Source organism: Calidris pugnax, unplaced genomic scaffold (assembly GCF_001431845.1).
Source record: "Calidris pugnax isolate Ruff unplaced genomic scaffold, ASM143184v1 scaffold171, whole genome shotgun sequence".
NCBI lineage: Eukaryota > Metazoa > Chordata > Aves > Charadriiformes > Scolopacidae > Calidris > Calidris pugnax.
In genome coordinates, this window is record NW_015091064.1 from 822,479 (window position 1) to 848,737 (window position 26,259).

Consider the following 26,259-nt stretch of genomic DNA (forward strand, 5'->3'; position numbering starts at 1 on the left):
AAAAAAAATCAATCAGTGGTTTATAGCAATATCCTTGGATTGATATCTGGTAAGAATGTCAAGTATTTCACACAAAAACATGGAAACGGGTCCAAGTGACTTGCAGTTAACCCTTTAATCAAAGAGCTTTCTTTGGTCAGTACCTTCACAGAAATGGGAAGTAACTAACAAGGAACAAATTACACACTAGATTAGATAATTAGAGTCTTTGCTTTTCACTAACAAGAAAACAGTACATTGTGTTATTCTGTAACACCTGCAATGTGCAAGGACTTGACAGGAAACAGAAGTGGAGTTACTTGATCTTCAGCCTAGTATGTTTTTAAAAAGTTTGGAAAACATTACCTAGCATCATTTGTCACCACTGAAAAATGTGCTGAAAGAACTATTATGATCTTAACCTGGAAATGCCGCCCAAGTTGTTATGATAGTCTACATAAATTTAGAAGGGGCAAACTACAAAACAGATTTGCCTGTCTTTCTGAAGCAAAGTAAGCACTTCAGTACAAGAATGAGTACACTTTTAACTACGCTGACAGTCAAAGAAGAACTCACTAAGCTGGAAAAGCCCCTATAGGATCCACACAATCCAGACTGAGAAGCACGTCAAAGTGAAAAAAGATTCTAAAAACTGCAGACACTGCTACTTTAAATTTTATTATGTATCCCACACAGCCTGCACAGATCTACCCGCCTTTGTCTGTGACCTCGATGCCCTGTCACATATGGCCTTGGATGCTCCAGGACACACCAAACGATGGTAGGTGTCTATGTCTAGCCAATAGAATATTGCTTTGACTTTACTTATAAGCAGATATTCAAAGCTTTGTCTGTCATATCAAACCTTCAGCCTTCATCCCTCCCCATCATTCAATGTTGGACGCTGGGAGCAAGCAATTTCCTGAAATTCTGCGAGACACACATTGTTTCTGTGAAAGGATGGTCACCTGCCAGCCTACCATAGCACCGCCAGCATTTCTGTGGCCAAGAACAGAATTTTGCTCCCAAGGCCATTAATCTCCCAAAAACACTGACTTCCTCACCATTTTCACATGCAGAAAAAAAACCCATGTAGACCTTAGTGACTCACAAGAAGTTCACCTCAGTAGTCCTACTTTATTAATGACCTTTACATTACAGTTCTGCAGAGCACTGAGTCACTGCTCCAGAAGAGTCATCGAGGACAGGCTGGCTACAGTTAGTTTTAGCATGGCATATAAGAGGAGACACTTTAAAGATTACATACGGAAGCAAAGAGCAAGGGATCAGGAGTAGGAAGAGAAGAAATTCTTAACCTGGCTAAAAAGAGAAGCTATAGACACGAAAATGGAAAGGTTCAAGTTCTTAGTTCTGAGAATAAAAAAAAAAAAAGGTCATGGTAGAAATTAAACCTGGTAAGTCATAATTAAAAATAATCAAATTATTAGATACGCATTACTTATGGATGATGGGCAGAGAGAGGTAGAGCTAGGAACTCTGTATCACCATTACGTGCATTAGTTTTATTGAAGATTTAGAGAAACAAGACCCTGAACAGTTACATATATCTGTATGCTATAACTAATTAATCACAAGATGTGGTACAAGAGAAGGTCTGTTATATTGGAAGGTATGTTGAAGACAACCAAATAATACACCAAAACAGGCTGAGCAGTTTCTTTTGCGTTGGAAAAAAATTGAAAGGAAAACAATGTGTGTTGTGGTGGAGGATTCTTATGTGGCGGCAGATAAATACTATAACCACAGGAGTATCCTTGATGCTTCTAAAAATCATATCTGATAAATTTCTCATGGAAGAAATTATTTAACCAGCTGAAGGAAATTCTACACTAAATCCCACTTTTCTGGGTGAAAATTAATAAAAAGCCCTTTGGGATAACCTCTGTGTGGGCTATTAAGTCTTTCTATGCCTTAACGTACAGAATCTGATCCCAATAACTAACACACACAGACACGAGATGCTTCAAAAGTGTCCGTATATGGAAGTGGGAAATAAGCATGAGGCAACCTGAGTAGACGAAAATCCTTTAACATAAAGTAACTATGATTAGAAGTACTTGAAAAATAGTTCATTAAATGTTAAAAAACAAAGGTGCATAATCACCAGAAGGATCCCCCAATAAAAAAGAAGAAAAAAACCAAAACAAAAACAAAAAGAGAAAGAGAAAGGTAGTAACCCCTCCTCAACATCCAAAACTTAAAAAAACCAACTTGAGGATTAAAAAATAATTCATACGCATGTATACAGATGTAGAGCAGCTTACTTGAAAACACAAACTACCAATAAGGAGAACTAAAAATATCAGTGAAAACCAAATGTTGAATGGGAAACATGGCAATAATAAGAAATTACTTAAATATATTTGGAACAAAATAAATGCTTTATTATTTGGAGTTAATGTATAGCTAGTACTAATAACCATCAAGATTTTTTTTTTTTTTTTTTAATAAAAGCAGCTGTTATTTTAAAATTAAAGGCCCAGGCAACATTTATTTCCCAAAATTAACATAGCCTGCTAGTTCTCAAGACATTGTAGTTGATATGTAACAATCCTGGAACACTTGGGAAATACTGGAGAACTGAAAAAAAAAAAAATCTGAAAAAAATGTAATTGTTTAAATTAATCTTTACTAAGTGCTGAGAGGACAGTGTGGCTCACTAAGTTAATCTTCCTGATGTTGACCCTTAGTAACATCATATAAAAGCCGATATGGGATACAAAGCGACAATGTAATTAGCACCAGTCAACACTTTATCATGGAAAATCTATAGTCAAAAACACTTGAAACGGCTCTTTGAGGATACTTTAAAGTTTGTCAATAAAGGTAGATATGTTAGGAGACCATACACTTAAACACCTTTTAAACACTTTGCTTCTCTTCCTGAACATTCAGACAATAAAATAAGCCCTTCATAAAATCAGCATATTTATAATGGTTAACAAATAGTTCTCCAGAAAAAAAATATTTTGTATAAAAATTATTTTCTCTAAAAAAATAACTGTAAAAAATGGAAAAATATATATTTAATAAGAGCCTTTCTACTATAATACCACAGGTATATGCCTTAGCCCTATAATATTCAGTATCTTCACCAGTAGTCTGGAATATTATATGCCGCTGAAATATGCAGATAACACAGAAATTAACGGAGTGATAAACTACGTTGGAGACAGGCCAGTTACATGTACTGGCCTGAGTCGTTTGGCAGATTTGACTCATCTGAAGAACATGCCAATTCCAAGGTCCTGTATCTATGAACAAAGAATGTGGGCCATGCCTGAAGGACCAAAGATCATAATCTGTACGGCAATAACAGGACCTGGACTGCCAGGTGAGCACAAGTAATTTCTGCACTGCTGTAGCTGAAGGGCAGAATGTGATCCGTAGCTGCACAACCTTTAAGGCTGTATTAATTTTCCAGAAAACCATTGAGGCATTTGGATATGATCAGTAACATCTAACAATAGAGGGCAAGTTTTCATCAAGACACTATCTATTTTTCTGTTAGCTTGCCCTATGCTCTGTTGGAGACTTCAGGTTTTTCCAGTATATAAATTTAAGGCTATTTGTCTCATCGTAGACTCAGCTCAGACTAAGGTCCTGAAAGTTTCACAATCAGCACTGCTCTCCCCATCTAGATATGCTCACAGATCTACCTCAGGCTTCCTCAGGGCTGCCAACTGCGAGGAATCCAGAGCTTTAGGCTCCTTTCCAGGACAAATGGCGATTTTTTCCTCCCTCAAGGGGAAGTAGTTCAGCATTTTCTTCCCTTGCAGGTAGGTAGTCTTCAAAATGATCATTCTTGTTAAAATTGTCAGGGTATCTGAATTTCTTGCTAGAGGCATGGAGACTGCAACGTTCAGTCCCAAGTTCCGAAACTCCTAGCTCAGCCAACACTTGGTTAATGAATTACTCTGGTTTCCCTCTACCTGTGATGTACCAGAAGTCTAGAAAGCCATGAATGAGCTAAAAGCCTTAGATCTGGACTTCCAAAATTTTTCCTTCCCAATTTTTTCCTGCCCTGGATTTCTTAAAATCCAAAAACTGGATTCTGAAATACTCTCAAAAATTGTCCAGTGTATACTCAGGCAGAAAATTCACTGTCTGTTCTACACAAAGGTACAAGATGATCATTTATGACCTCAAAAATCTCTGGCAAGTACAGGTAAATAATAGAATTACTGCATAATTATTACTACTAATCAAGTATATTGCTAAAATTATTCAAAAACTTGCTTTTCTCTAATCAGTAGTATTAGACATACTGGTATATCACATACTGTGATAAAAGTAAAATGTTCAAAGACAAAAATTCTGATTTCCTGAAAACATAATGAGTTGATTACATAAAAAGTTTAAAATTTATCTCCTCGTAACTGACAATTTACTCAGTAAAGGCAAATTTTGGGTCAGCCACGATGCGAGATTCAAATCTGTAGAGATAAGATTCCTGTACTACTTCTATAGTCAAGGTTTGCTCGGCTTTTGTTTTTGTAACTTAAAAAAGTGTTCTTTCTTCTGTGTGAAAGTTAAAACAAAATTATTTAAAGACTTTTTTCTTAAACTAATATTTCAAAAGAATGAAACAAAATATATCAAATGTATTTCCCACAGTTAAAATGTTTCTAAATCCTCATAATCAAAGAAACACAACCTGGAATATAACAGTTTATGTGAGCGGTACCTCCCATACTATATTAGTACTTTGTGCAGTCTTCCTAAAAAAATTGTAAACAGACTTTCTACTGCTCTCCTCAGAAAATAACAAGCAAATCCAAATTCTAACATGCTTTCTTCAGCATGTCTATGTTTTAGAAAAGCAATTCATTTTCTAATGATATTTTTCAAGTATAGCTCCTGATAATCTGAATAAGTTTTTAGAAGCTGGATAAGTTTTGCAAAATACTATGGAACCTATTTGGTAAACGGGACATTTACCAATGACTTCAATAGCTCCCCAAATATCTCTGTTCTTTATTACATACTTTTCACTATATCAAAGTTAGTAACTATACTCTTTCAGCATACTGACCTCCACTTTCAAATAATAAAAGACAAACAAATCACAATTGGAAACACCACTGTGTAAAATAAATAAGAAAACAATATCCTAGATTTAAATTGAAAGTACAGGACATAATTTTTCACAATGTATCTATTAATTTACTTTAAGGACTTATTCTGCTGGTTTGTGCAATTCTCATGAAGTTCTGTGGTAATCTGAACTCATGCAACATGACCCAGGAGAAAGGAAAGGTAATTCTACAGATTAAGAAGAAAGAAGATGCAGAGTATATATTAATATAACGTCACTGAAAATCTGGACTAAATTGATTTATTTTAGACAATTAAAAATATCAATGCTTGGCATGTGATCTCTATCACAGTATTTATACTACGGAGTTATGGCACTATTCCAGAGGTACATTAAGATAATACTGTGTCCTTACATTGCTCCTCAACACTCCTTAACCTGGAATGACCCAGAATTTAGGGAGTATTTTTTTTTATTTTTAATAAGTTTATATTTTAAACTATTTGATCAAAACATGGGCACAGATGTATCATTTCATCTGGAAATGCTACCATCAAGCAGAAGGGGAAAATGAGGTGAAGAGTCTGGGTAATTAAAATGTTCTGATCAAGTTGACCTCAACCTGCTCTCACCGTGTATGAACAAAACCTTGACTTTCCATATGACATCAGAGCTTACTTCAACAGACCTGATCCCTGGAGCCAACGTACAGCTTCCTACTCAATCTACTGAGGTTTCAGTTGGACTTACTGATGCAACCTTTACGTCAATAGGCTCCAGCAGATCTTCCTCTCCCCTAAATGTCAGGAGGGTAGACCAAACCTCAATCGCTAACAATATTTGACCCTTAATTTGTGCCTTACTAATCACAGTCTTGTAAATTAATTGCATTGTAGGATAAAATTACTGCATTTATGGATGAAGGGAGAGCAGTATATGTCATTTACTTCAACTTTAACAAAGCTTTTGACACTACTGTGGGAAGATTCCCATTCTTCTATCCCGTTATGACTGTATTCTTGTATCCTGTTATGACTGTATTTGCATAGTCAGTTCTTTAAAATAAGTTCTTAATAATTCAATACTCTTAAATGTGGCCTGTTATTGCTCTTAACAGAGTAGAATAACATTCAGGATCTTGGTTTTGATAGAAAAGAGATATGATTCTCCCAAGTATATTTAATACACTTCTTTCTGATTATAAGAACTACAAAACAAAAGGGAGAGAAAACTCCAGGATAGAAAGTGACTTTAAGAAGCTACTGGATTGCTTAAAGAAAAGTCAGGCAGAAGGGAAAGCAATTTCCCTGTCCTTTCAGACCCTTTCCACCACAAAACCAGGTGCCTTCTTGGCATGGACATCTGAAATTTACTTCAAGGATTTTATAGCACCCATCTACTGAAAAGGGCAAACTTTATAAAAGAATTATCGTATTTTAATCTTCCCCTCAGGAAAACGCCAGGATATAACCAGGCCCTCTCAGAGCAGAGTTCCAGAGGGAACTCTGCAAAGATAAGAGTTACAAGTTGAGGGTACATATTACAAAGTGACTGAATAGGCACATGAGCAAATTAAGGACTAGAATATAAATTACTCCTTTGTCCTCTTTCTTGCGATGAAAACACAAAGCTTTTATTGATATCAAGGAGAGTCCTTCTTGCAAAATAACAGGAGAATATATCCTTATGACTTCTTCTCAAACTTTGAGTACAAGTCATTCTCCTGCTATAATGCACAGTGGGAATCCAATCCTTCAGTTTTCAGATGAACAGTGTAAGCAGCAACCAAATCTGTAAATGCAGGCCAGAATAAGCAGAATTTTGGTTAAACTCACAAGTTCACCTTTTTGTGAGGAAACAGATCTTGGATTCATTGAATTACTCTGGAGGGAAGGCAGGAAACACTTCCAAATATTTTTCATTGGCCCAAAGTACACAGAGCTCATTTGAGCATTCATTCTCTTTCTACTTTTTTTACATTCTTAGACATTAGGAATGAGAAAGTAGTATGGAAATTAGAGGTAAGGAGAAATACCACTGCATCCATAGAACTTCTTTCTTCAGAGAAAACATATCCCTTCATCAGTCTGTGGTAATGCTAACAATGCTTTGGATATGCTTGAGTGAGTAGGCTTTGGGAAATAAGTTGTAGTAAAACTAGAACTTCCATCTGGAAGAAGAAATCCAGAACATGTCTACACATGACTTCAAGAAATGAAATAGAAGATTATCTTCTTTATTGTTGATTCTGAACCAAGTTTTCCATGAAATTCACTAAATTTCTTCTAGAAATTCTGGTGGCATGGGGCTACATCCAGAAAAATAAAGACACTATCATATTTTTATCCAATAGCCTAGCATTTAATTACATTAAGTGTGATCTATAAGAAATTGTTTCCCACTCCCTCCATCTTCCAAAACTAATTAAATACATGTGAAGAATTTCTCATCCACTGTAACATAGGTCAGCTTGGGGTGAACTGCCATCAGCCCCACTGGATGATGACAGTCTCTTTCACAGAATGAGAATTAAATATGAAAATAGTTGCTCAGTTTTACAAGTCACCTACCCAATAAATTACTGAGTCAGTCTTCTTACCTCAGGGAATATTTAAATGCTTCAGGTTAACACTTTGGAAGGGAGATAAACTCCAAAATACATTGTAGCCTGGTGGTTACAGTACTTTTCTGAGGGACAGAAGGTCTGGGTCAAATATTTGGCTTTAAACCTGGATCAACCTTCTCGCGTTCCTTTGTTTTTATTACAGACACCGAATGAAGCAATGTTGTAGGCCAGATAAAAAGTTTTGTTTCAACTTAAAGCAAAAGCTTTCAATTTATTCTTTTTGTCACACCAAACTTTTTATTATTTTTTTTGCTGCTGAACAGAAAAAAAACCCAATTATTTGTTGATATACCAATATCAAAGACACAACTTTTTGTGTCCAACAACTCAGAGATGACCCAAGTCTAAACTTGGGTGTGAGTATGAAAAGGAGGCAGAAGGTGGCCTGACAGAGAGAATTTGTAGGATTTATTATCTTAAAATAGAGGAACAGGGGGATAAAGGTCCAGTTGAATGTATATGGTTGGCTGGTCAGTATACTTGTCTGGCCATATTCTCTACATCTGATCAGCACAGTCTGTCCCACCTTCCTAATAAATTCCATTCTAACTCTTTCCTGGGTGATGGCTCTCCATTCTCCAACGCGTGTGTGTATACGTGCGTATGCACTTGTGCGTGAGGGGGTGTGAGTGCAGCAAAGTGGGTCAGACATCAGGTTGGAGGATCTGTGTCCATGGTGCCAGCAACTGGAGCGAGCGGGGGTGTGACAGTGAGCGTGATCACTAGCAATGATCAAGCTGGACAAACTGGTGAGCAGGTGAAGTGTCCTGTGCCCGGGAGGGGGTTGAGTGAGTCCTGAGGACCAGCTCTGGATGTGAGAGTCCCAATGTGTCTCTGTGGGTGAGAGCATGGGGGTTGGCTATGGCATCAGGGGAGTCCCAGCAGCTCTGTGTAAGTGTATGTGGGGTGAGAGTCCAGCAACTGAAGTAGGGCAACCATGGGGATTCATATGTCCAGATGCCAGTAATTGGGGAGACTGGGATCCAGGGGCAGCTACTGGGCAGACTGAGTGTCTGAGACCAGCTGCCCCAGGGATCCGCTATGTATATATAGAGATATATGTCTTCTCAGTAGTGAGAATATACCTGTTCTCAACAGTGAGAACCAACCTGCTTGACCAGAGAGAACAGGATGAGGCTGTTCATGATGTCTGTGGTCACATGAGTGCTCTCAGAGTCTGTCCAGGATCTGTGTGACTGGCCATGTATATTTTTTTATATATATATATTTATGTATACATGTAGTGCCCTGTGTACATGTGCCTGCGGGCAATGCATCTTCACCCTTGCTACTGGTTGGACTTGGGCACACGGACTAGCAGCAGCCTTGCCTCTCTTCAAGCTGTTGGACTCAGCACGATTTGTTTTCCTTTAAAAAAATCCTGTTCCAAAATACAGTGTGTTGAAAAATGACAAGAGTATGGCATCAGAAAGGTTACTTTTCTAATTCTGTAGTTGAAGTATGGCCAGTTGTTATATTTTGTAGAGGAACAAAGGCAGAAAAATAATTTATTTCATGGCAGACCTAGATTTATCTATTATGGAAAGAAATTGGTAAGGGTGCTTTAAAAGAGAAAATACATTAGAATATTATTTTAGAAATTTTAGAAATTAGGAAACCAATAAGGTTTATTGAAAGCTAAAGAGTTAAATTTCACTTGCGTGAAGAGCCCAAAATCGTTTATGAAATCCCTTAATAATTCATTTCCATTCCCCACAACTGCTACATGCCAATGGTACAGGTCCAAACTCCTCTAAAAATGGGCCATGATGCTGTGGGAAAGAGACTTGGCAAATGAGAACTAAGATAAACTTAAGTCCAAGTTAAAGAGCAATGCAAGCACATTCACTTCCACGTTTGCTGCATTTCAGTCCTGTAACTCACGTGTTTTTTTCTCCTAGACTACCTAGAAGCCAAATAAATGTGCAATGTCAAGTTCATCTTAGAATAGATCAGGTTGAAATAGATCTAATGACAATTTAGTTGTGTTTTCCTTTCCAGTGACAGTAAAACTACTTATACTGATCTGGCACTTTCTTTCTGTACCATTGGATATGGAAATCAAATCTTTTGCAAGATGGAAATAGTTCTGAGGTGCTCTGAGGTATCTCTGAAGGGCTTAAGTGACCTCTTTCCTTACCAGATTCCCAGAGAACTGATCTTGGTTTTTACTCATAAATGGCTGTGGTTCAAAGAATCAGGGTCATATCGCATAAAAGAGATACATTTTGTATTTCAGAATCCACCGAACACAAAAAAACTCAACTAGTATGGATTATCATGGGGCTTACAAGTAACGCAAAATTTTCTGCATTTCCACTGTTACGTTTCAAATGAACAGGCTTAGGGAAGACATGCAAGGTAGTTATAGGGTCTCTATAAAAACAGCCTAGTTCCACCCTTGATATGCCTGTGTAACTTGTACCAAGTGCCTATGTGCGCATCCTGGTGTTTGCCAAATGCCTATGTGCACATCAGTGTATTTGCAGTAATAGACCCCAAAAGACATTTAACTCACGGGATTTAACGTTAAAGACTAATTTCACAGAAATTTATGTTCCAAACAAGCGTCAATACCTAAATATGCCTTTACTTAATATAAATCTTATAAGTATATATAATGGACTTTTGGGTACAGCATGCCTAATGAAAGTGTCCATATTTCTGTCTAATATTCTGCATGAAGGTTTCTATAAGCATGTATTTTATTAGCTGAAATGTAACTACATTCAAAGGGCCATAGCCCAGTCTTGTCTGTTACTCTCATACAATATATTAGCACTACACATTTTTAAATTATCATCAAATCCTAGGAGAATAAAGAACAAGCCAAATGTGGGACACTTTAATAACCTGCAACAGTGAGGAGCACGTAGCAGAGTACCCATCATCATAGGCAGAAATAAGACCACACAATAAAAAGCCAAAGAACAATCATGGAAATTCAGGTCAAAGCGGTCATAACTTTAGAGTTTTAGCTTTAACTTTGAACCTCCTAATGACTGTAATCACAATCACGCTGTGTTTCAACCTCTTTGTTAGCTTGAATCACCCACATTCAAGTCAGGCCTAGAGGCCCTTTGATGGGGGAAAACCTCCCAGAGTTGAGCCTGGCAAACTGCTTGGAAAAGAGAGCACAGCTCTGCAGAAACATAAACTCACTGACTTGTTCCCACAGTTCAGCCAGAAGCAGAGTTGTACAAGCTACAGCTCCTAAGAGCTGTAAACTAAAAGATCATTATGGAAAATGAGGGGGGAAAATAAAAAGACTCTTCCACTTTGCTCGTCAAATTTCACTTCCCGTTGTGCCACAGCAAGAGGCAGGGTCACCCTGCCCTCCCTTCAGGAGGGAATAGGATTTCTGAAGTAGAAATATGAATTCTGCATATCTTGTGTGTTTTTTTCAATTGGGTTGGGGTTTACTCTCCAGAACTTGTCTATGTTATTTGAGCCTGTAATTAAATTGAGGAGTCTGCTGTCTTATTGTAGACCAAATCACCCTTTAATCAGGGAATGTATAAAAATGCATATTTTTCTGAATCTAAGGAGAAAATATATCAGCTTTGAATATGCAATTTAAACATATTTAGTACTGTCACATGTTCTGTTTTCCACTGAGAAAAATACACAGATATGTATGACCTAAGATGCCCACAATGGTCTTTTGTATAAGCCAAGTCACCACATCCACAAATAGATATTAGTGAGTGTAAGTATGGCATACTTACATACTGCATACACACATGCAATTTCTGTGCTTATAAGAAGTAGGATACCAGATTTTAAAATCTAGTTTCTAGTACCCAAAAACCAAAAATACAACACCACTAGTTCACATGCTAAAGTTTAGTGACCCAGTATAGCATCCGCTGCGGACAACAGGAATAGCTTCACTGGCACTGAATCAGACTGATGGTTATTGAAGACAACTGTAAGTATTTCAGAACAAAACAGACCAAGGCATCACACGAAAGAAAAGCATTCTTAAAAAGACTGGACCCACGTTTAAGGTTTTGATTAAAACGTGATTGAACACAGGCTAACTCTAGTGGATATGTACCATACAAAATCAAGTATTTCAGGTAAAGAAAGAGGAAGCATCTATTACTTATATTTTCTTTTTAATTCTGAAAAAAACTCTAAATATGTGGGCCTTGCAGTTTGGTAAATTATCAGCCTTAAGGTCAACAGCAGGATAGCGAAAAAAAAAAATCTCTTAGCCTGTTTAACTAACTGCTGTTGGTATGAAGGAACCAGACAAGCATCCCTTCTTTCCCATTCACACTACACAACAACGAAAGCTCACTTCTGGTTTTAGGTTTTGCCTAATCACAGAGACGGTGAGGGGACTATTTCAGAACCACGTGCTATCAGAAATGTTTGTTGCTATTAGTGTGCAGACCATTATGCTTATCAAAGTATGTTATAAATAGCGTATAGGTATTACAAATGCAACAATTAGCTGATAAATTAATAAGTCAGACAAGCAAAATATCAATCATGGCACTGCTAACATAATTAGCATAAATTAAACAGAATCACAGATTACTGCAGCTGTTGCATAAAACAAGAGCACCTACTTCAGTTGTTCAATAACTTGCATATTTTTAACATTAAAACTATACTACACAATGCTCAAAAGATAAAAAAAGGAAACCACAAGAAAACAATAATTAATATTCATTGGTAATTTCCTGCCCAAGACTTGTTTATAACCATTTCTGGGGTAAAAAAAAAAAAAAAAAAAAAAAAAAAGGCTGGGCAACCCCACACGGTTTGGCACGCTCTGAATTCATCTGCTTTCCCCGTCTGCAATTGTCTCCCAGAGCAGTTTTAAATACCAGAGCAGTTTTAAATACCAAGGACGAGGATGAACATCTCGCATTGTGTGGCCAGCAGCGCTCTAAAAAAAAAAAAAAAAAAAAAAAAAGGCACAGGCAGATAGGAATTTGTAGCTTAACATCTGCAGCAGCAACCCAAAAACCTTCCCAGGACAGAGATGACAGCAAGGGCAGTGATAGCCATTGCTCAGTGACCTAGTGGCCTATCCAAGGCCTGTACAAGTGCTACATTGCGTTATGACAAGGCGTGTTAGCAATTTCAGTGTTTGCATGAGTTTTGGAATACAATTAAGCTTGGCATAAACCATGCACCTTTAACTCCTGGAATGAAAGGACAGCCTGGAAGTGGCTTATTTCAATTTTTTTAATATATATATTTATTATACTCTGCCATTTTATTTTGTTTCTTGCCATCACTATGACATTGGAGCATCTGAAAATTCTATTATTATAAATATGGATTTTTTTAAAGCATATTGAAAAGTACTATTATTCTTAACAAAACATAAAAAAGGCTTCCTGCTTCAGAAGCTTATGCTCTCTAAAGCAGTTTTAAGATCTAGAAAGAATTTTGCTGATGTCGTTGAATAATTCAAAGTGGTCAAACAAGACCACATAGGTAGAACTGCCCATATTGTGCCCTCAGTTAAAAATTTGCCTTCTGACTTAAGTTAATACAGTTACTCAGATAACATTGAGAAAGAATCTGATTAAGTCTGTTCATGTCTGTAAAATATCAGGATAAAAGAATGAAAACGGAGACTTTCAAAATTATGTCTCTGCATCCTTAACATCAGTTTTGTGACATACTCTCCCATTATACCACCAGCCACGCAGGACCAATGGTGTACAGATTTTATCTCCTTGATTCATGTTGTAAAGATGGGAAACTGCATCATTAGGTTTTGTTTTGACAACTAGGTGAAAGTACTGAAGTGAATTCTGCATAAAAAGAGCTCCCTTTTCATCCTTGAGTAACAGAGATAAACCTAAGAAGATTTATAGAAGTATGTATGTGCATTATTTCACACACACTCTGAAAGAGTTGATCTGATGCAGCACAAAGACAGGATTGGAAAGTGCAGGTGCTTCCCTGTTTTCTGGACGACTTTTCTTCCTAAATCCCATGTTAAATCCTTGACATGAAATTTAGCATCTGCGGCAGCATTTCTAAGAAGACAATATACTTTTCACACAGCTATTATCCTGTCTGAGTGAGAGAATGTTTCTTGGCAAATGCAAAGAAAGTCATTTATGAAGAAGAGGCATTCTGGCTCCCAAAGGTATGGAAACAGGATGGCCAAAGTTCTGTCTGTTCTTTCCACCTATGGGAAAGGAACAGTGACATCAACAGGGGGTGAAGCTGCCTTTAAAAAATTTGCAACAGCAAAAAGGCTTAGTGCTTCAAATTTTTTGTGATTTTATGAAGTTGTGACAACCTTTTGCATAAACCAGTGGCTGGCATGTCTGCAGAAGACCTCCACAATAAAAAAGGTCAAATTTTGTTTAATTATTTTGATAAATCTTTGAACAAACACTAAATATTACAAAGATATAATGCAAAATGATCTCTCTGAGCTGTAAATCCCTAAGAGTTGATACATGATTGGTCAATCGGGTCAAAACCACAACACACATACACAGAAAAATAAAACTAAACTTGCGTGCAAATTCAGATGTTTTAAATATGTATATATATAAATTTAGATGTACAAATGAAACAGTTAAAAATATATGTCACCTACCTAATAGGTTACAAAGATACACCACATCAGTGTGCTGAAAGTCAGGCGTGGGCATGCTCTGTTATATTAGATCATACTGGCCTATAATGCAACCCAATTTATGCAGATCCTTGAACTCATGTCACGTCCCACTGATGTAAAAATTGAAACATGTTTATTTGCTTAGACTGTAAAGTCTTCCAGGGCAGGGCATATGTTTGTACAGCACTTGGCAAAATAAAGTTCTGAATTGTGATTACAGCCCATGTGCACTATAGTACTACAAGTAGTACAAGTAATAGTGTGTGCACGTACACTCCTGTTTTCAAAGCCGAGCGGAGATATTTAGCCTAACAGCTCCCTAACACCAAGGGAAAGAGGTAGGTAATGTATACCCCACAGGTACTTTGCTGTTTTCATGCAAACAGAGAAGAAAACCACAAGAAGCAAAAATCTAGCTGGAGATTGGCTGAATACAAACAAACCGCCTGAAGATATATAAGGACAAAAACCCCATGGAGAAAAAGGAGTTGTGAAAGACATAGTAATACAAATAGATTTCTCAAAAATAGAGTCTATCTGTTTAACTGAAGGTGGTATTATTCAAACTGGAGGGAAAAAAACAATATTAGTGGGAATAAAAGCAGGAATTGCATCTTCATAACAAGTCATAGAATTGTGGAGATTTCTCTTTTTTCTTACTAATTGTGCATCCTCAGCAGAATGGGAACTGCAGATCAGAAAAACACTGCAAATTTTTGACAGCCACTAGATTTTGTAGAGTCATCTTGGAGGGTAAACTGGAGTTTTAGCAGAACATAGCACTTCCACATGTGTCTAAAAATTTATCTTGCACGATACCTATCACTTTACATTTTTAAAAGCTACAAATTCGATAGTCAGATCAGAGAACCGTTACACGAGGATGATACAAGCCCAGGCTAAACAGACACACTACAGAGGGAATCCAGCAACTGGAGAGGCAACTATTACTTTTTTAGTTGCTTTCTTGTTCTCTTCAGTACTATTCTCTGAAATAATAAAACAAGCCAGGAAACCAGGTGAACAGAGAAGTGAGCTGTACTGTGCCAGGTGGTCTCAAAGACAGAGAATAACCCCTGCCCTGCCTTATTTACAAATAAAGTTGTATCACAGCAGTCCTAGAAACTGAGTCAACAGATGAGTCCTTGTATTTATACCTTCATCCTGTGTTTGGTCTTACCCAGAACTTTCTCCCTTTTGCTCAGCTTTTAATTTATTCCCCTGTTATGTGTATGATGAAACAGGGCTGTAAATTACCAACGTTCATAAAGATCAAGTTGAGGACAACTCCATTACTGCATTTGACCAAGATCTGAAAGCGAAAAGCTATTTCCTTTGAAGTCAACTGAAAACCTACTGACTTACGTGAGGCCAGGATTTTGCCCTCAATGTCTAACCCAGAGTTTCCAAGGACTACCTTGGGCACACCAGTATGTCTAAGTAGGTTACCAGATGTTCCCTGAAATTTTAGATAGTGACGAATGCCTCACTGGTGCCCATGTTGCATATAGACATCTCATAGCATGGTATATAACTATATTTGAGAAGCTACCAAAGATTGTGAGATTCTCACAATGAGGATTCTTGAACTGAAAAAAGGATTGAGATCTACTAGTGAATACCTCTAGAACCTTATATGAATTTCCACCACCAGCATTGCCTCTCCCAAACCATCAGAAAACACATTTCTGCCTCCTGCAGTGAATGAACTGGCTTCAGCATCACAAGATTTTAAAGACATTAAGTTTTCATTCCTCTGTTTTGTTTTCTGGCTATCGGCACTTTATGTTAAAATACTCCAGCTTCTCTTTGCAACTGGAAGACCAACAAAGATTATTGTTTTAACTGAAAGCTTAGATTTTTATGTAACTGATGCTACAAATAGCATCTTTCAGAAAATCATCTAATATTATTAACTACCACTTTTATATCAGGCTTTTTTTCATGCTTAAGCCACAGATGAAGATTCTTCCCATAAAATATCTGTTTCTTCAAAGCTCTCCAAAGTTGATCCACAATAGTATGCTTATGGGGTTAGCTGACAGTGCTTAGCTACAGGATGCAGCCACAAATCTTGAATTCCACCTAAGTCCTAGAAACTTGTATTTGCTATGGAGGAGGCAACTTATACAGCTGAAAGCCAAACAGTAGGAAATTAAATGTAGCTTAAAGTCTTTGGATTTAATCCATATTTTCAGAAGTTTTGCTCATACTTATTTGAAATCACTGAGGACATCTATAGATAGTTTATATAATAGCACTTGTGCAACTACTATCTCTGTTGTACTTCCTTCTTTCTTGAGTTCATGCATCATACCCTCTTGTGAATTGGAGCATAACCAATCTGAAGGGGGAACAGTCTTTTAATCACATTGGGTATCTCCAAATTAAATTTTCACATTCCTTCAGTCATAGTGTCCCAATCTTTCAGTCTTTATGGTTGAAAAATATAACACAGCACCATAGGACAGATCATTTCAAAATGCGGTCTGATATTCCTGCTACAACATAAAAGGAAGGAGTAAAAAGTAGTAGTAGAGGTTGCAGAAAGCCATAGAATCAGTGCATTATCATCATATGCTACCTAGGATTATCAGTAGGATTTGCAAATTAGGACAGAAATAGTACAGACAAAGTAATACAAGAAATGGTTGCCCTGATCAGTTCTGTCTTCTTCTGATCTGTTTTTTCATATTCATTTATTTTTAAAATTATTTCTCACCTCTGATTTCATTATCTCTGCTGGATGTCTCTATACTCACTCACAGCATTTATTGTGCACGAGCGGCTTGGGAGGAAAATTAAAAGGTTAAATTTCTGACTTTTTGTGGAGGAGATATACATATTTTAGGTTATTTCACTAAGAAGTGCATTTAGTCATATTCATATACACTTCATTATTGATCCACTACAGTGCTAGGGGTTTTTGTTTGCTTTTGATTAAGAGAAGCCTTCAATGTGACAGCCATTACAATTACTGCATGAACCAGTTATACGCTTCTTACAGATTTTAATAGCTTTCTTTTTTAATACGTTTTTGTCTGAGACATATGTGCATGTTTATCTGCATATGTATGTGTGTGAATGTATGCACATATATCTATATTCTTATGTATTTACATGTACGTGTGCACCTTCTACTAACATTAATTATGTATATGAGAAGGTATGTTTATAAAACATTTCTCTTTATGAAGAAAGTAAGGTCTGAATAAGAAATAAATCTAAAAATTAAACCCCTTAAAATACAGGCTTTAGACTGGAAACCCAGACAGACCTACAGCTATACTGGCATTCACAGGCACCATGGTGATGTCTGCTTTTTCAAGCCGCACAGTACTGTAATACAGCAATAGCTTCTGTGCTTTATTCCTCCAGGTTTTCAGGTTTCCATGGAAATGAGTGGGAATCCCAACACAAGGGAAAAATAACAGGCTATCCATCTCACACTATGGTGCTGGATCTCTGAACAGCTGATACATGAGGCAGTCGTCACAAGAATAAAAATACACATAATACAATACTACACATAATGCTGGAGCCAAAGAAAACAGTTACGACTGTGCCTCACAGGAACACATGCAAACTACTGCCTTAGTAGATACATAAAACCTTATTCTTTTAGAGTTTTACAGTTCTGAAGCTGCCCAGGGTACGAATAGTTACCGTATGATGTTCTGAAACTAATTAATTGAGCAAGTTATAGCTAATTAAAGCAGAGCCTGATTTTCCTATTAGTGACTTCACTACACAGATGGTGAATTAAAAAGCATCTACCTTTTAAATTGCAATTTAAATTATGTGTTGCATTAAAATTCCACTAATACTAATGTCCAAAGACCCATCAACTGCTGTGCAAGCCTTGATTTTAAGAATGGATAGACCACCTACAAAAAAGTCCCACTGTAGTGACACAATGCTCCTACTTCGGTTTTGAGGATTCATGTCAGTTCTTTTGTCTTTTTGTATAGAAGTTGCAGGGTTCCATCATATGTGCACAATGTTTGAGGAATTTACAAAGTATTTGGAGTACTTTTTAGCAGGGAGCATCGGATACTACAGAACCATATGCTAAGCCCAGCAGAGAAAACTGCCAGACCTTGCAATGGTATCTCCTGCTCCTTACATCAGCCACATGGTAGGAAACAACAAATCGTGAGGCAAATAAAATCATTCAGATTGAGAGAAGCGAAATAAAAAGACATGGAGATTATGGAATTGCCAGAGAGAGAAGGACTAAAATCCTTCATGACATTTCCCATGAGGAAAAGTATAACATAGGAGTATTGAATGTCAACAGTGACTGACCATAGATCCTAGGGAAGTGTCTAACTTCTCTACTAAAAGATGGACAACTTTATCCCAAGCTGTAAGTGGACTCATCAGGCTTTGTGAGGCACGGTTTCCCCAGGGGATCAAAGCAGCATTGTGACTCGGTATCACTGCACTTGTACAAGGTCAGCCTTTACCCAAGTTAGAAAGTTTCCTTCCCATATCGTCACTCTTATGAGGAAGAATATTTTCAAGAAGTAACCATTGTCAACAGCATCTCTTAAAGACATGGTCAACAGGCTAAGCATATTATCATGTCAAAGTGATTCAGTTACTGTGAAGCCATTCTCAGGCAAGAAACAACAGGTAAGGAGTTATCTCAGGCATGCCTGTATGAAATGGGGTTACCAATTTGCACATTTATATGAAATACATCATTCATTGTGTCAAGAACATCACACTGAGCTTTGAGCATTGGCTAACCAAGCAGTGGTGGCTTACTGGTGTTTTCCTGACAATGGGATTAATGATTCATTAATGGCTTGGCCAAGTCCCCCAGGCCTATTGAACTTTGTTTACCTTTGAGGCAGGTGGTAATTGCATCTGAACAATGTCAGGAAACTGCATCTCTGAATCTAGAGGAGAAAGACTGCCTGTGACAGAAAGGTCAAAACCTTTCCTGCCTGAGGTAAATCAGCCATGATACAGATTTAAGAAGCCCATTTCCTGATTTAACCCCTCATTTCTATGCCTGTAAGGCATTTTGGTGAATAAATATTTGTGGTGTTCCACTGTAAACCCAGTCATCAAAATCATCCCTCTTTTGGTGAACTATTTTGGTTTTCAGGTAAGCACCACTTAGGGGTGATACCATAACTAAGAGGAGAGTAGCCTGTGGTACAAAGGAAGGAACAAGCAGCCAGCAACAGCCAAGGAAAAATATTCCTCAAAGTGGCCTCAGTGCTGAAAAAAAAGTGATGCCACAGTTTATCTGAGAGGCACAAGTACACTTCAAAAAGGAGGGGACCATTTGTTCGCATAAAGTAGAAGGACCCCACACTGGAGCTGGCAGATGCCCGAAGGAGGCTGTGACGCCATGAAAAGCCCATCCTGGAAGCCCGTATTTCTGCAAGACCTGGTGACCCATGGAGAGAAGAGCCCATGCTGGGGTAGGTTTGCTGGCAGGACTTGTGACCTTGTGGGGGACCCACGCTGGAGCAGTCGGTTTCTGCAGGCATGCACCCCACTGGAGGGACCCATGCTGGAGCAGCTTGTGCAAAACTGCAGTGTGTGGGAAGGACCCACATTGGAGAAGTTCATGGAGGACTGCCTCCCATGGGAGGGACCCACGCTGGAGCAGGGGAAGAGTGTGAGGAGTCCTCTCCCTGAGAAGTAAGGAGCAGCAGAGACAATGTATGAAGAACTGACCACAATCCCCATTCCCTGTCCCTATGTACCAGTCAGGGGGAGGAGGTAGTGAAATCGAAAGTGAAGTTGAGCCCAGGAAGAAGGGAGGGTGGGGGGACGGTATTTTTTTTTAAGATTCGGATTTATTTTCTCCTTACCATGCTCTGATTTGATTGGTAACAAATTAAACTCATTTCCCCAAGCTGAGTCTGGTTTGCCCCTGGCAGTTAATTGGTCAGTGATGTCCTGTCCTTATCTCAACCCATGAGCCTTTGTTATATGTTGTCTCCCCTGCCCAGCTGAGGAGGGGAGTGATAGAGTGGCTTTGGTGGGTACCTGGTGCCCGGCCAGGGTCAATCCACCACAGCAGCAGAAGATCTAGTCACTTCAGATCTGAGACAGGACCAGAAGGTGTGGAAGGGGTGATGCCCTGTTTCTCTGGTGATAGCAGGTGACATCACTGCTGTCACTAGTCTTGTCTTTTGTGGCGCTGCCATTTGTCCTTAGTTCATTAGCACACAAAATTTATTCACTGTGAGGTGCACCTGTGCAGTCACAGGCCAAGGGTGACATGGAATCTCCCTGGGAGAAAAAGCAACGAACCATACAGAAGGCAGACATATTTTCATTGCATCTCCAGCTTTCTGGGAAATGCACTTCGGCAAATTCCTTTCAATCCTTAAACTGTGCTTTCAGTTCTAGTCCTGTTTGGATGAAAAGAAAAGCTAAACATGCCTTATTTTTTTCAGTGTATAAAATATTTGATTGTTAATATGTTTCTGTATCTTCCTACACCAATCATGTGCTCATAACCTTTCTATGCTACAATAAATGATGATAATAAAGAACAGCAAATGGCAACTACAACAGTAATCATGTCAGATTATTTAGACATCAGTGGCTGAAGTATTAATTACTGTCTTCAACATTTTTTTTATATTTCTTTGTAGAATCCACATGAAAAAAACCACGACTTGTTAGTCAAAATAGGCATTTCAAGATCTGTTATTTTTAAGTGTTGCTTTATTATGATTTGGTAAAAAGTCACATTATTTCTGCTGACTGCATATGGACGGTCATGCAGTAACTTTGAGCTCATTCCCCGAGTTTCTGAGCAGGCCAGAAGTAGCCCACAGCACACAGCGCAGTGACAGAGCAGAAGAAAAGCCTTTAGGTGCAAGAGGTGGGTGAGAAGAGATTGGGGGACAGGGAGACCGGAGGAAGAGGAACTACAGGCTTTTTATTGTATGATGAGGGAAATTATACAGCATGAGATTACTACTACATGCAAATATATACACATTTTATGTTAATTTGATGGGGGTTTTGATGAGTCCATGTAAGGAGGTTTGACTGGAGCCCAGGCCTGCCTAGCCTCCAGCGTTTGGCCTTAGGCTCTGGCTTTCTACCCTGTTCTCTGGCTCCCTAGTAACGCAGCTGGCATTGCCTGCTTCTGTTGGCCATCAGCCCAAATTATTTTCTCTCTTCCCCTCACTGCTTATCACCTTTCCTCTTGTGCCTTTAGCAAAAGCAGTGAAACATAAACAGGGTGAGGAGACAAAGCTGATGGATGCATGGCAAGAAATAGTTAGAAGACACCTTTTCCAGAGGTGTAAGAAGAAAAGCTAGAGCCAGGCACAGTCAATGATGCAACTGAAGAAGGGGTCCAGTACCAGCAGGTCTAAGCACCAGCCTAGGAACTCAGCAAGGAGAAAAGACAAGCAGAGGTGGGATGAGGCAGCACCTCTGAGGGGGGTGAGACCAGCAGCACTAAGTAGGGGGAGGCTGACAGATGAAAAGAGATAGATATGGCTGAGAGGAAAAAAATACTAGGGGAAACAGTTTGAAACATTTTTAGGGACACCTTTGCCCCGAGTAGAATGTGTGTGAAGCCTTCAAGCATACGTCTACATTGTGCAATGCATTGCTGCAAGAAGTCCCCAACTCCCTTCTCCTAGATAACACCAGATGAGCTAGTCCTGGCACCAAAGGCAGGATACTAATAGCAGGCTCTGTAGGGCAGTCAGACTACTTACAGTAATCAAAGGAAGGGATAATTAGCCTTTGCTCAGTCATGCTAACAGAGTTATGATTTTTCTGGGTCATGGGCAGGCCCAGCATTGCAGCATCATGCCACATAAGCACACCACGTAAGGTCTAGTGTCTGCCCTACAAAAGCAGCAAATGCAAATGACTATTTCCTTGGAGTGTATAATGCAAACAGTTACATGGAAATTGCAAATTCTGTACAGATGATATCCAAGGTACAAGGGAAGAAACAGAAGTGAATTCAAGTAGCCTATCAATAAAAGGTATAAAGACAAATCTCTTCCATTAATTTTTCTACAGCTGTCCCTGCTGATGAGCAGACACATAGTGGCTCAGCTAAAATTGCCCTTTCCAGGCTGAATATCAGGCATTTTGTGTGACAAACAGCAAAGAAAACAACCTATATGGTATAGATTGCAGAAGCAGAGATAGCTGCTTAGCACAGTCAGTCTGAAGACCAGTGACACAATTTCCTCCTGAGCTCCAGCCTGTCTATGCAGTAAAAGAGACCCCGAAAGCCCTTGAAGGAGGATTTTTCAGTGGTGATTGTGGGGCTGCCTCCAAAACCGGACTGTATGATAGGGACAGTGAAATTTCACAGTGACAGTGCCGTGAGCAGCTGTGCTCCAGTCAAAGCAATAGAGTGTCCCTTAGGCCAGCAGAAGTGAAAAACAGCCGCGGCCTGGCCCAGTATCAAGTGTACACTGGGGCACAAAGGTGAGCTCCATCAGTACTAGAGCCCTGCCTGGGGTTTACGGACTACAGGCTCCAGGCAGAATTCCCTCTTAATTCAATACAACTGGATGTATTTAAGGTTAGATTACAGCAGAATTTCCATGCAGTTACACACTATTTCAAAATCAAGAAGAGAGCTCATTGCATCAATATTATACTGAATACAGGAAAATTACCACCAAGTAGATTTTGTTTTAATAAAATGCTTACGATTAATATTAATGTGCTATGCAAAAAAGATTGGACTTATTGGACTAAAATGTAAGATTGCCTTTCCCTGGGTGGTTGACTGTGCTTTACTGGATAACATCTAAAATGGAATTTAATAATGGCTGATTTCACATGAAACTAATATCACATGAAGAAGTGATGGATGAAGTAAGGAGGTACAGCTACATACATGAAATGTAAACATTTAACTTTTAATACCAAGGAAACTGTTTTTATTTTCCTTATTCTATACACACTGCTAGGATAGATCATTGCTCCATCAAGCATAGTACTATTCTTTGCCTAACATCAGATGCTTCAGAGAAAGGAACTCCTTCTGACCATACAAACTTTTCTACTGGCTATACCCAATGATGATTAAACTGGGTCCTGAGTATAACTTTAATTCCTACAATTTCTAACTTTGGCTATGTACCCATGAATGAAAAAATTATTCACATCTAAAAAATCTTTCCAAACTATATGTCTTAACACTGTAACAATGAAACAAGGGATTCAAACGTCACTTTTCTTCACATCTGTTTCTCCTCTTAGGTAGCATGCAATTTCTGTATCACACTATCTAGATTAACAATAAAATAGTTTTACCACACAGTTAAATTAATCAGTTTCAAAGGATAATTAAATATAACTAATACACTAACAGAATACCTGTATCAGCTCCTGTATACTGTAATGAATTGCAAACGTATGATACCACTGACATTTTACATTCTAATAAGCTTCTCTTGCAAACATGACATGTCTAGGCTCTTTTACAGACCGATCTTTTATTGGCTTAAAAAGAAGAAAGGTGTCAATCCAGACACAGACTTTCTTTCTTTCAAAGCATTGGTCAGCAGATGGTAGAAAAAGCGATTCAGATCCTCAAAAGGACCTGATGTTCTTGTTTTCTCTCTATTTTAGGATGCAAGTCCTGTTATCACTGAACAGAATGACACTTGCAGCAGGTACAGCTGACACATGGAAATATGTTGGATCAGTCTCACTAATAGGATCTATGCATTTGCTAGAAAAATCAAACAAATATGGACCATTTGGACAGGCAGGTTCAGAACCTCACTCACAGTCAATTTTCTGTGTGAACATTTGCAAGGAAAGATACCAGATGGCTTAGGCATGTATTACACTGACATGTACATAAATGTGCACGGGTATATATGAAATAGGAAGAGTTGTGACCAAATTAGGGCACTATATTACATATGCATAGGACAGGACAGGACAGTGACACAGGAGAGGAATCCTGCAAGATTCCTTGCAAGAAAGAAAGCTAATACTGAAAAAAGTAGATATTATACACTAGCTTTTCTTCCAGGCAGCCAGGCTACCCACATAGATATACTGTGTTGAGGATTTATGTGAGAAGTTCACTTTAACACTGTGAAAATTATGTGTTAAAATCCTCCATACACTGATTGGAAGACTGGCTTCATCGATCACAGGTGCTGATATTAAAATTTCTGGTGGGAGTTTCATAACTGATGTATTGCTTCACTGGGATTTACTTTGCCTGCCCAGCCAAAGCAAAAGTGCTATAGCAGCAGTCACCAGCACAGAAGGCTGGTTAGAAAGAAGTGACAGCCTCAGAATTGAGAAATGAGCAGCACCCATGCATGGATGTATTGGTAGGAAGACAGTAGGGGGAGAAGGAAAGTGCGCTTACTGATAGAACAAAATGTAAAAAGTCATCCTAAAATATGCATTTAAACCGACAGACAGATCCCAGCCTTCCTCCCACAGGAATCCTGAGGTCTCTGTATCCACCAAAGTCTTAGTGGAAGCCTTAAAATGAAGATTTTTTTTTTTTTCTTTAAGAATGGCAATAGGGTAGCTTTTAAAATGAACACTTTACTGAAAAAGGTCAGAGTATATATTTAAGAGCACACCTGCCTGGTATCAAGAATCTTCTATGTAAGTGTACACACCTGGCTAGAATAGAATTCATTTTCTTCCGAGTAGCTCATACAGGGCTCTGTTTTAGATTTTTGACCAAAACAATACTGGTAACACACTAATATTCTAGCTTTTGCTGAATAGTGTTCACACAGCATCAAGGCCTTCTCAGTTTCTCCATCTGCCCCAACAGTGAATAGGCTGGGGAGTGCACAACAGGTTGGGAAGGGATACAACCGGGCAGATGACCCAAACTAACCGAAGACGTATTCCATAGCATGTCACATCATGCTCGGCAATAAAAGGGAAAAGAGCCAGTTTATGAAGGTTAGCCATATTTTGCTTGGGAACCTGCTGGGCATCAGTCTACCTGTGGGAGGTGGTGATTGCCTTTTCATCACTTGTTTTGTTTTCTTTCTCTCTTCTTTCACTTCTCCTTTATTTATTAAATTATTTATTTTTTATCTTGATCACCAAGTTCTCTTGCTTTTACTCTTCCTTTCCTCTTCCCCCATCCCAGGGGGAAAGTCAGTAAGCATTTGGTGTAGTGCTTAGCTGTCCACTGGGGTTAACCCACAACAATAAGAAAAAATAGGTATTACACATTTTCAAGGGGTTTTGTTCGTTTATTGTAGTTTAACTTAATTCTGTTTCAAAGGAGACTCAGTTAAATTATTAAAAAACCCAACACATAATGTGGAACAAGAGTAGCCACAGAAATAGCTGTGGAGCTTTACATTCGTCTAGCTTATTTCCCAGTTTCTACAGATGATGTCTAAGCTGACCTTGTTGTGCTTTCAGTGTTAGTTACTGGAAGGTATTTAAAGTAAAAGTCCAATACTTTTATACTTCACCTTCTGTTCTCATTTCATTAGCTTCGAGTTATATTTCTCTGTTACCTTTGCATGGCAATTGATTTGTTTGTCTCTTGAGTGCATTGATGTGCTTTTCTTGAACCCGCCTGTCTCCTTGCTTACTCCACCTCTTCTGCAGATATGTTTATGGCTTTTGAGACATGACCTGTTAGTTCAGTTTGGCTACTCATTGGGAAGTCTCCGTTACTATCACGCCTGAACCACACTTATTATCACAGCAACTACTTAGAAGAGCTACTGAATCCTTTCTAACAAGTCTGAGCAAAAGTCAGCTCTGATGCAGCTTTCCTAAAGTCATTCTGAATTACAGCAGGAACTAAATCAGTTCAGCCTAACTTTCCAAATCTATTAACTTTCTGGCATTCTGATAAGCCAGTGGCATGTGTGTGATTTTGGCCTGCCAGACTCTCTGAATATATGAGACCTGAGTTCTGCACCACTCTCTACCTCAGTGGGTCTCTTTCCTTCACCAACCAACCAGTTTTCAGGACCAATTTGTATGACTAACTTCTTCTTAGTACAA

The 26,259-nt window shown here is 38.5% G+C and overlaps 1 protein-coding gene across 19 annotated transcripts in view; it reads right to left on the minus strand.

The window, feature by feature from the left end:
* The window catches only part of MYT1L (myelin transcription factor 1-like), a 300,708-nt gene that overhangs the window by 131,163 nt on the left and 143,286 nt on the right, over window positions 1–26,259 (minus strand). The gene's annotated exons all lie outside the window — the stretch shown is intronic.